Below are 12,483 nucleotides of genomic sequence, written 5' to 3'. Positions count from 1 at the left end.
CGGTGATGTACAACTTTTTCGGCCCAACTATATATTTTTTCACTATGCAATTATTATAAGTCAAAAACATTCTATGTTAAATATTTCGTAGTTTATAATGACATAACATATTTAGTTCATAGCATCAAAAACATTAAACCTAAAACAATGTCGAATAAAATTTCTTAAAAAGATGCACCAAATAATTAAGTCAAGATGATGAAAAAAAAAAAAAAAAAACTATTCAAACTTGCTCATCTAGCTCAACACTACTAAATAATACGAATTATATCTATACTAATCTATTAAAAGGTGTTCCTAAGAACGTCTACGTGTCTCGTAAAACCCTCCTCAGTACGCCACGTCATTTACTCAACTATTCATTACGCCACGTGGCTCTCCTTCCATATGTTTTTCATTCCATGTCATGCACTCATCATAATTTAAAAAAAAAAGTTCTCCAGAGAAATTGAACCCACAACCTCTAATTCTAAAACTAAATATCTTACCACCAAGCTACGTGATTATTTATGCAATCTTTTGAATAAAAATATTAATATGTAGCAAATGACAATATGAACAACATATTTAATTGCAAGAAAATTAAATCATACATTATAACGTATATTAATGTTCAATTCAATGTAATAATTCGAGGCATCGCCCGGGCCTAAAAACAAGTTAAAATTGAAATAACAGCCATATACATACATTATTGGCACACATGTGGTACTAGTTTTGTTGTTAATACTACCAATTACATGTTTGATTTGTTAATCAATTATGTTTAATTAGTTATGCTTTAAAGATGAATAATTTTAAAATGAGCAAATATAACATTTACCTCAACACAAAAGTTATACTACATAATAATTTAATTTGATTATAACAAAGGTTTATAATTAATTTCAAAATACATATGACAACATGAGGTATCACTTGAACAATAACAAGTACGTACTAAATCCCCTTCTCCCCAACATCATGGTTTTTTTTTTTTTTTTTTTTTTCATCATACATTATTCGTCATTCTTAGCCTTATTCTCATTAGCATTTTCTTCTTGTTCCTCTTTCCCTTCTTCTTTAGCCTCTATTTTTGCTTTCATCTCCTTCTCCTTTTTTCCCTCCTCTTCCTTCTTCAATTGATCATCCAATTTCGCCTTCTCCTTTTTTTCCTCCTCTTCCTTCTTCATTTGATCATCCAATTTCGCCTTCTTCAAAGCTTTGACCAAATTTTCTAAACAAGCATCAACATCTAACTTAAGAGACTTCGGCATCAAGCTCTCAGCTACATCAGCAGGGTTCATCTTTGTCTCCTCTAACAAGCCCTTTATAGTCTCAAACAAACGATGCGACTTAACATCTAGATAATTATTCGCAAGCACCTTAAACGACTCAAAACAACAATGTGAAAGCTCAATATGAACATCCATTCGCCCTCTTCGAATAAGTGCTTGATCAAGCTTCTCAAAATGATTAGTAGTAAATATAATTAGCCTCTCTTCTCCAATAGCAGACCAAATTCCATCAATAAAATTCAACAACCCTGAAAGAGTTACCTCACTTTTTTTGCTTTCTCCTTCATCTTTCATCTTCTTCTTAACCTTCTCCTTATCATCTTCTCCTTCATCATCCTTCTTCTCATTCTTTGTCGTCGATCTTTCTCCAGTAAGATCAAGAGAACAATCAATATCTTCAATCACAATTATCGACTTCCCTGAAGTCTCAATGAGTAGCTGCCTTAACGAAGTATTGTCTTTAACCGCGGTTAGCTCAAGGTCATAAATGTCATACTCCAACAAGTTAGCAATGGCTACAATCATGGTTGATTTGCCAGTGCCAGGAGGTCCATACAAGAGATAACCGCGCTTCCATGGCTTCCCGATCTTGTTATAGTAATCCTTTGCACTTCTAAAGCGAAGGAGGTCATTTTTTATGTCATTTTTCTTTTTTTCTTCCATACCTAGGGTTTCGAAAGAAGCCGGATGCTTGAACTCAACCTGGCTCCATAAGCTTCCCCTACTATTGTATGATCCACCTTTTTCTTTTACGTTGGTAAACAATTTTCTTTGCCTGTTCTTGATTGTGATTGCTTTGCCTTCGTCTAAAATGTAATTCAAGTATGTTTCAGTGACAAACTTTCTGTTACTTCCATGGAAAGTCAGTTGATAACGCCTACAAGGATGACAAACCAATATATTGACATTAGTTAGGTTTTTTTATTCTACTATTTTCTCTTTGGTTGAAAGTTTTTTCTTTTTAATTGTTATTCTATGCTTATTGAGACCAAGAAATGGAGTGATATGAGTATAATTAAATGGATGTGAGTCATGTGACTATTATTTTCAGATGGAGTATGTGATTTTTTTTTTTAATTCTCTTTATGAATATGATTTCTTCACTAGTCGTAATAGACTCGAGTGTGCTGACACTGAATCAAATATAGAGATTGGCCGGTGCATGTGGACGTTGGAGACTATGACCTTCTATGAGACTGACTTATATAGTTGTATACTTGTATATGTCAATATGGTGTGTGATGAGCATAAAATAATTGGTAATTGATCAGTTATATTTATTTTAAGAGAGTAATTAATGCACACCAATGACATCATTTTCTTGTTGTTCCTTTCATTATTATGGAGAATTTCATTGTTCTTTATGCAAAGCCACAAAGGTCAAGTGATAAATTAACAAAAATAAATCTAATTAATTTCAATACAAATTTTTTTCCAGGTATGTAAGAAAACGATTAGCACACAATAAAAATCAAGGGAAGTGATAAGCTCTGAAAAATCTACATGTAATTTTTTAGCGTTTATAATATAACTTATAATGAGTTTATTCTATCAATAATCTACCGATCTATACATCTCTAATATCTATGATTTTTTAATCTATCAAACGATAATATTTTCATCAATGGACCTATTCGGGATAAAACTCGATTGGAAAGGACTAATGAGGTTATTCATTAGAGGTTTGGACCTAGAAGCAATACATTTAGTGATGAGTTTGTAAATGGTGTTGCAAAGACCTATAGGTCTAAAATCTACCATAGTGATAGGATTTTCCTTTTTAGGAATAAAACAAAGGTAGGAATCATTAGTATCACTATTAATACAACCATTACGAAAGCAAGTTTGAACAAAATCAGAAATGCTAGAGCCAATATCATCCCAATTTTTTTGGAAAAAAATAGCTTGGATTCCATCAGGGCCTGGGGAATTGATAGAGTTCATGGCATTAAGGTTAGACTCCATATATTACAATCCATAAACTCCATATATTACTACTAAAGTGGCTACTAGAGGTGATATGTGACGACACATTATTTAAAAATAAATAAAATCATCCCCAAACTACATATTAGCAAAATTGTACTTGAAGTTATATACAAGGAAGCTAAGCTAATATAAGCCTAACTCTAATCCTCAATTATATTGGGTGTCTATGATAAAACCTTTTTTTTTTTTTTTTTTTAGAGAACCAGAAGGACATAGGATACGAATCAATCCCAGAATCCTTGATAAACCCTTAGAATATTACTACTATTTTTTTTTTTTTTTCCTTTTTATCATTCACTGTCAAATTGAGACACACAACTTGTAGGAAATTTTTTTTTTTTTTTTAAAAATCAACTAATTAAATTACAAACTAGAAATCATTAAGATTTAAAAAAAAAGAAAAGAAAAATGAAGCATGAATAATGTACCTTTTTTCATCCATTCCAGGGTAGATACTGATGGTTTGAGATTTAGCAAAACTCTTATGGCTAGTCCACCATACCTTAACACCTTGATAAACATCGGTCACCTCCTCGTTATCAGCTAATCCAAGCACTAACGCTTTACCATCCTTAACAAAATTACCTTTCAATCCCCTCGCTTTATCTGAAGTTTTTTCACTAAGGTAAGTTTGAATGGTTATGTAAGCCTCACTCCGACTAAACCGTTCCCCGGTATATTCTTCAAAGGTTATATGAAGATACGGAGAGAAAAACCTTACTATTCTCTCCGTGTATCGGTACATAATGAACGGATCGAATCACGCCATTGATGAGGGAGATATTGCTCGTACATGGCCTTAACGAACATCATTGTTGCTAAAAATGACCCAAATTGCATGAGCATATCGTTTGTGTTCATCATCATTTTTTTTTCTTTAGGATATTCTAAAGTGTGTGTGTGTGTGTGTTTTTTTTTTTTTGGAGGTTTTTTTGTTTTTATTTTTCTTTTGCTTACTAATTCAACTTTTTGATTAAGTATGCTTCATGATCATGGCTATTTATATTGTAGTAATGCTACGAGAAAACGACGACTTATTAAGCGTAGGTCTTGGGGTTATAATATTGTAAGTTTTTGGAACGTTTGATTATTGGTGTAAGATAGTTTTATGGTAATTTTCAGGGGTGTAAATGACGACCCAAATTTCTCTGCTTTGTCTTTTATATGTTGAACTTTCAAGGTTAAGAATAAGTTTTTGGAAAGTTTGATTATTGGTGTAAGATAGTTTTATGGTAATTCACTAATTTGATACAAATATATGAGAATATTTACATATAAAAGGCTATATATATATACTCGTAATAATTTAACAACAATATGCTTGATTATTGTTGATTGATTGAAGGTGTGATATTTGACATCAATTATTTCTAACAGACCCAACATTGCATTGATCACTAGAATAATCTAACTCGACCCAAAATTGACTCGATCCTAGACACACGCATCCAACATCCACAACCATTTATAGTTGAAATTAATTTGTTTCTCACCGTAAGTTTATTTTAAATTTACTCGAAATACTCGTTTCAAACATTAAACATAGCTGATTAACATATAAAACCTAAAAGTTTTCTTAACCAAATAAAATCTGACTCAAATAAACATTTGAACCAAACTACATGATAAGCACCTTTACCCCTCTACTTACACAACCTTTGCCAAATTTTAATAACGATAAACATTTGCTATAGGGACAAATATAAAAGGAGGGAATGATTATATAATTGTTATTTTAATTTGAACAATTAAGATTGAGTAGCCTAATGGCCAATGGGTCAATTGTATTAACAAACGGACAAATCAATTTTGTCATGGGTTAATCAATTTTTCCACATTTCTTGACTATTGACTGCCTCTCTATCTTTGTCCTTAAATTTTTGAACTTTAATGACGATCTGATGCAATTATATACTACCTTCGTTAAATATTATGTGTAACTTTAGAATATTTTATATCTAACAAATAATATCTCAAAATTACATATAACAATTAACAGAGATTGTATCTAAGAAGACAAAGCCAGTGCCGGCTATGAGCAGGAGCTGCTTGAGCGACAACTCATGCCCCCTTTTGTGGGCCATATCTTTCAGAAAATCAATTTTATTATAAAAAAAAAAAAAAAAAAAAAAAAAAAAATTCTCCATGAGTTTTACTAGTCAAGATTAATTTTTCCTTTTACTTTTCTCCTTAAATCCTCTCTCATTTATTTCCTAATTACTCATCTTCCAATTTCCATAGTACGAAGTATGACTCTTAGAATTTCGCTCAACGTTCATGATTTTTCCTATATTTTCTTCCCGATGTAACCCATAATCATGGTCTTTTCTCTTTCTCCCATGTCAATATTCTCAAGTAGCAGTGGTATCTATACAGTGGCTGGAAAGAAAATTCTGCAATTTGAGATAGGCAAAATAGACTAGCTATGGTGGCAATTGAGATTGAGTTGTTGGATAATATAGGTTGTGAGGATTGATCAATGAATTTGCTTCAAAAATGCTTAGAAAACGAGATTTTTTAATGATAATCATGTTATTCATAATTTTGGTGGACTTTTTTCATAGGACATTTTGCGAAAAACTATCTTGTAAAGCACATTTTTTGCGAGAAACTACCTAATAAAAAAAATGTTGTAAGAAACTACTTTATAAAAGGGTAAATGTTGTAAGAGACTACTCTTAGTCTACAAGTTATCGTTTACTTTTATTTTCCGACGTTCACCTTGTCATGTGTCAATTAAGAAAAAAGGAGAAAAGGGTGAATTAAAAGTCACGTGATGTGATCAACTTCAGAAAATGAAAATCAACGGTAACTTTCCGACCAATGGTAGTCTCTTACAACATTTACTCTTTTATAATGTAGTTTCTTACAACATTTTTTTGATTAGGTAGTTTCTCGCAAAAAAAATGTTTTATAAGGTATTTTTTCACAAAATATCCTTTTTAATATGAAATTTTTATAATACAGTTGATGTATTATTTATGAAATATGTCTTCATTGTTTAGGGCCCTTATATTAATATTTCGCACTGGGCCCCAAAAACGCCCAAGTCGGCCCTGGACGAGGCAATGTATTAATCTTTAGGAACCAAAGGCGCAACAATCATAAAACGGATTAGATTAATTTCTTATTATACACTGGGTGTGTTGTGTGTCTAACAATTTCTTAGAATGGGTCAAAATTATTAAAAAAAAAAAATGTAAAATGGGTTGTCATGAATGCTTTAGTAGTTTGAGGAAATGCTATAGAATTACAAGTTACCAATATTATTTATATCTTATTGATGTCAAATGAAAATCTTGCGTAAGCTAGACCACTTATCTTAGGTCATTGAAGACCTTTTCTTGCATTTTAAAAGGTGAAGGGACGATAGAGAATAGTTTTGTAAAGGGGGTTGTTACCATAGAGCATTTGGTCAAGTGGGTTCAGTTTAGCAATAATCATGTGGATTGTCAGCCATTGACAACAACGTAAAGGTAATAATATTTTGGCCATCGCATGTAGCCGTTAAAATGATCATGATGACTTAGACCAAGTCAACTAATTTAGTTGTTTAATGTATTGAATTGGAGTGCGTTTAAGATTTAACATTGAATTTCGTCTATATTGCTTATTTGTAAATAAGGTTTATCAAAATATACTTGAGAAATTGCTCCAAAACATATGGGTTCATGACCTCGAGTGCATTTGTCACCAATTTACCGTCTGGCAAATCCAAGAAAAGGAGCTGAGGAGGACTAATGGTGAAGAACAAAGATCTCTCAATTCCAATCAGAAATTCGTTTGGCTTGTTAGTGATAGAGTATAAAACATATTCCTGTGCCTCAACCATAAGCTTAAACTTTTGGTTGAGTTGGTTCTTTAATATGGTATCAGAGCAAACGTGACATAGATGTCACGGGTTCGAATCTCATTCACTCCTCCTTCAAAGTGAAATTAATTCGCGCCGGATATGGGAGGGCCTGTGCTGCATCCATAATTCAAGCCCAAAGGGTTTTTCATATGAGGGGAAGTGATAGAGTATAAAACATATTTCTAGGCCTTAACCATCAGCTTAATCTTTTGGTTGAGATGGTCCTTTAACAGTTAAGGAGCAGCCCTTCAATTTGCACATTTTTTATTTCATTTTACTCCGTACCAAATTGTCAGGGGAAAGTTAAATGAAAGCCAATGATGACTTGATATAAAAACTCGATTAAAATAAGTTTCCTAAATTGGCACAAAACTACTTTAGACACAATGTGGTGGGAGCTTAAACCAACATAACAAAAACTTACATGCATGAGTTGGGTGGCAATCCTTGAAAGTATTAACGAATGTGCTAGCTAGCTAATGTGTGATTAACACAATTATTAACATTAGAGAAGAACGGAAAAACAAGTAACAAAATAGACAAAGATAACTTATTGTGGGAAATACGATAATTAGGAGAAAAATCCACCAATCCACTATGGAGTAACACTTTGAGGAATTGCAATAATGTATATTACAATCTTTCAAACACCACGAAAACTCCTACCCCAAACTCATCACCCTCTCAAACACTCAAACCCTAAGTGCTTGGGTTTTACATTGAGGCTCTCCTTTCTCTCTCTGCATCCCCCCCCCCTTCTAATACATGACGGCTATGAGCATATACGCATAAATAAACCATCAACAACTAATAATATAATATGTGGCAAATTCGGCCTACAACAGCACATTGCGCAGATGCGCTATGCTTACCTTGTGCGAACGAGCAAAGTCTTCTAACTCCCATCAAAATACGCATTTCCAGTCCCCTTGTGCGCGAACGCACACTCATATCTTGCGCGGACACACAAACCTGGCAAACTTGACAACATTTCGTAAAACGATCATAACTTTCTCATTTCTTCTCCAACACAGTCTTATAACCACTCGTTGAAAAGCTACTCAGACAAGTTATCACCTCCAACTTGAATCACCTTAAAATCATCTCTAGATTTTGAGATATCTTCATATGAAGTCAGCTTATTTAGTGGAATCATTATTTCAACTTAAATTACTTGAATACGACAATGAAAATTCTCTTCCAAGCAGTTTATTGGAAATAAGCTTATTGGGTGGAATCAGATTTAATTTTTGAATCAGTTTAAGGATATATTTATGTAAAGTAGATATATCTTAGTACATTTGTGTATATCTTTTGGTTAGGAGTTAGTTTTAGGTTAAGTTGTATGCCTATTTATATTGGTGTTTAATGGTAAAGTCGTTTAAGCAGTTTTCTTCAATTGTTCTTAAGTTTAACATGGTATCAAGAACATGTTAGATCTTGGGGTTAAATAACAAAAAATTTCACCCTACCAATGGGTTAGAAAATCAAACCCGCTGGTGGGAATCATGAACTTTTAGCCAATTTTTTCGATTTGGTGTGTGATTTCTTGACGTGTTCTTGAATTTGGTGTATGGGGGATTTTTTTAAAAATATTTTTTTCCCTTTTCAATCACGGTTGTGTGTCAAGGGTTAGGGTTTTCCTCTCTTGAATTTTTGGTGCGCTTGTTGAGTCGGTGTGTATACGCTGGTGTGTTGTTGTGGTGTTGTTGTTGTGCGTGTGGTGTTATGCGCTGCTTTGTTGTGGAGTAGTGTGTTGCGCGGTGTGTGTATGTGTTGCGGTGTGTTGTGGGCTCCTTGTGTGGCCTGTTGTTACTATTGTCTTGCTGCCGCGTGGCAGTGACGTGTGTGCTCTTGTGGGGTGTGGTAGTGCATGAAGTGTGCTATTATATTGTGGTGTGCTGCTTTGCTTGTGTAGTATGGTATTGGTGCTTTGTTTATGTAGTGTGCTGCGGTGTATGTGGTGCTCAATGTTGCACGCTTATGGTGTGAGTATAAGTCTTGTGTGTGCTGCAAGGTATTGCCGCGACACGCTTTGTGTTGCGTAGTGCCGCGGTGTTGTGTGCGCGCTGTTGTATGTGCGAGTGTGAGGTAGTGTGGTGTGTGTGTGTGGGGCGTGTTGCTGCTCGCTCGTGTGTGCGACGGTGTGTTGTGGATGTGGTTTGCCCTTGTGGTGTGTCTGATTGTGGTGTACCAATCTGATCAAGGATTAGTTTATTGTGTGCAAGTGTGGCCTCGTGTGTGGTGTGCTTAAACGTGGTGGTGCATTCATAACCAGTTTATTGTAGTTGGTTGTGGTGTAGCATTCAGTAGGTGTTTATGCAATTGTTTGGTGTGCATTGTTGTTTCTTGTGTGGGAAACAGTAGGTGTGATACCGTTGTGTGTGACAATGGCAGTGTAGTAGCACTCATTGAAATGGAGTAAGTATTTAAGAAATGACACTCATTCGTGGAAATGGCAGTGCAGTAGCACTCAAGTGGAGTGTGTGTATTTAAGGAGTCTTAATTTGGCCTCTTATTGAAGATATAGAGTTAATGGATGATTAATAATCAATTCCCAAGTTCGTTGGTTTGTTTTATCACTAGTTGTGATATTTGAGGTGTTTGCTTTGGTGAGTGGTTTGGTGCTTCCGCGTGGTGTACTGTGGTATTGGCCTTATAATTGGCTCGTTTGCTTGGTGGTGTAATCATCGATTTGTGTTCGTGGTGTTAGGATATTTTTATGTAAAGTAGATATATTTTGTTTTCTAAGTTGGGCATTCGTAGTTTACATGCTCCAACTTGAGGGGGAGTGTTAGGATATATTTATGTGAAATAGATATATCTCAATATATTTGTGTATATTTTTGGTTAGGAGGTTTAGGTTAATTAGGTTAAGTTGTATGCTTATTTATACTGGTGTTTAATGGTAAAGTCGTTTAAGCCGTTTTCTCCTAATATTCTTGTGAGTTTAACAATCTATCTGTTAAAAAAAAAAAAAAAAAAAAATTAAAAATAACTCTAGCCACCAAAACATCCCAATTAGGTTATTGTATTGGTCAATCGACTTTTTTTTTTTTTTTTTGGTATTTACAGAGCCACAAGAGCGGGGGTGAGAATCGATCTCAGGATCTCCTGAAACTAGGAGGAAAGCTCTAACTACTTGAGCTATCCCTCACTCTTGTCAATCAACTAATTCAAACCGGTTAAATTTGTTGATTTTGCCCCAATAATGTTTAATTGTAAACTCCAACATTAAGTTGAATCCTGCAATATTAAGAACTTCCTCCAACATCATTCTAGTAGGGTAAGTAATTGTTGATAATAATACAGATTATATAGGATTACGTAGTATGTCTACTATTGTACAATTTGCACTCTTCTATAGTTAATTATGGCCCTTAATATCTCCAGCAGCCAAAGCATATACAAATTGAGGCAACGTATTTATTTGATGCATTATGTAGACAAAATAGGCGTATTAAAGTATAACATATTAGTAACTAGTAAGTAATTAAGTATGGTGGCTAGGATTACATTATTGTGTTTAATTATTTTCATAATATATACTAATTTTGTACTTCTAAGCTACTACATACTTTGAGACTTTGAGTTCTTATTACACTGCATCTAGTCATTGCATCCAGCAATAGCTGGTCATGCAGTATAACTATTTAACCATAAAGACAAACTTAGTATCTTACTTGGGAGCTTCCTCAAAACAATAAGTTGAATCATCAAATTAATATTTATTTTTTTTTTTTTTTTGACAAAAGAGCTACTCCGTATCAAATAAAAGGAAAAACAACCCAAAACAACATTTACTAATTTGAGTACAAAGAAAACGTTTCCTGTTGAAGGGCCATCACATCGAACATGAAATTTTAATCTAGACCATCAGATCATTCACAATTTTGTTACTGAAATGCATGACGTTTTCTTATAAGTTAATATTCCTTAAGGGTATATAATGTACTTTAAATTGAGGAGTATTAGTTGAATTCTGAAATCAACAAGGATATTGGTGAACTATTTAAAAATTAGGGAGCATTTGGTGAAAAGAACGTAAAATATGGTTAGTCAATATATTAGTATTTTATTGCTTTAAGACTATGTGGCGTTTCATATCATAGGTCATTGGTTCATATATTAGAGGTAGGTGAGATGATCAAAAAGCGGATTGTGCCGGCCTTAATACAAAATCTTGTGCTCAAACCCACAAAATAGTGTTGGGCTTCTCAAGTTAAAATGGGCTTTTAGATTATTATTTTTTTAAGCTGAGCTCAAATTTTAAACTAAAATACATTTTTAGGCTTGCCTAAACCCAACACTTTTTTGAATCAACCCAATCAAACAGTCGAGCCGAGCCATTTTTAATCACCTCTACTCCTCTAGTTCATACTCCCCTTACCTCCATTTAGTAGTATGTATTATTCTTGCGGTCTATTTGTAGGGGTGTCCATTATTCGGATAAAAACCGAAATCCAATCCAATCCAAACCGAATTATAAATTCGGATCGGATCCAAACTTTAAATCGGATCGGATCGGATTGAATTTTTTTTGAAAATTTGGATTTTCGGATCGGATCGGATTGACCTTGTTAGGATCCAAAAAACCGAAATAACTGAATTATGAAAGCGCTATTTTACGAAAAAAATATTGTTAATATTAATCATGTTAAACTATGTTTATGATTATAATAATATTAATCATGTAAACCTATGTTTTCAATACTTGTATAAATCATGTACTACTATACTTTCAAGAATTGAAATTTTATTATTGCAATTTTATTTTTATAATCGCATTAAACCCAAAAAAAATTAACAACATATTTAATTTGGATTTTCGGATCGGATCCAAATAACCGAATTATAATTCGGATTGGATCGGATTGGATTTGGTAAGTAATTAGGATCGGATTGGATTTGAAAATTAAAAACCGAAATTTATTTCGGATTGGATTGGATTTGGGTTAAATCCAAACTGAAAATCGAATGGACACCCCTACCTATTTGGACCAATATAATCTAGCCTTTATTCCTATTTATGTATTACATATATTTACAATTAACTAAATGGCTTAATGTCTTGTTGATTTAAAAAAAAAAAAAAAAATGTACACCCACCTCTTCCGGGCCTTAAAACTGGTGCAAGATAAGGGAATTGAAGAAGAATGAGCATTATATTTGGGGACGAATAGAGTGACAAAATTAAAGTCTGTAGTAGACAATAGCTTAGATAATTCTAACCCAATATATAAAATCACAACAATAACAATGGCAATACATTTTCTTATGTAAATGGAATTGCATAAATACTTTTTATTTGTTGTTTATAACAAATTATACATAGAAATTAAAATTACTTCAACCTACCTGTTT

At 33.3% G+C, this 12,483-nt stretch overlaps 1 pseudogene across 1 annotated transcript; it reads right to left on the bottom strand.

Moving 5' to 3' along the window:
• Positions 1-836: 836 nt before the first annotated feature.
• LOC145586195 (AAA-ATPase At3g28580-like) lies at positions 837-4,222 on the bottom strand (annotated as a pseudogene). Its single transcript, XR_014100823.1, has 2 exons — positions 3,695-4,222; positions 837-2,154 (listed from the first exon to the last, which is right to left on the bottom strand). The product of XR_014100823.1 is annotated as an AAA-ATPase At3g28580-like (transcript).
• Positions 4,223-12,483: the final 8,261 nt, after the last annotated feature.

The sequence above is a fragment of the Chenopodium album genome, chromosome 16, assembly GCF_948465745.1.
Source record: "Chenopodium album chromosome 16, dcCheAlbu1.1, whole genome shotgun sequence".
Taxonomy (NCBI): Eukaryota; Viridiplantae; Streptophyta; class Magnoliopsida; order Caryophyllales; family Amaranthaceae; genus Chenopodium; species Chenopodium album.
Note: the sequence above shows the minus strand (reverse complement) of the source record. Positions and strands in the feature narration are given on the sequence as shown.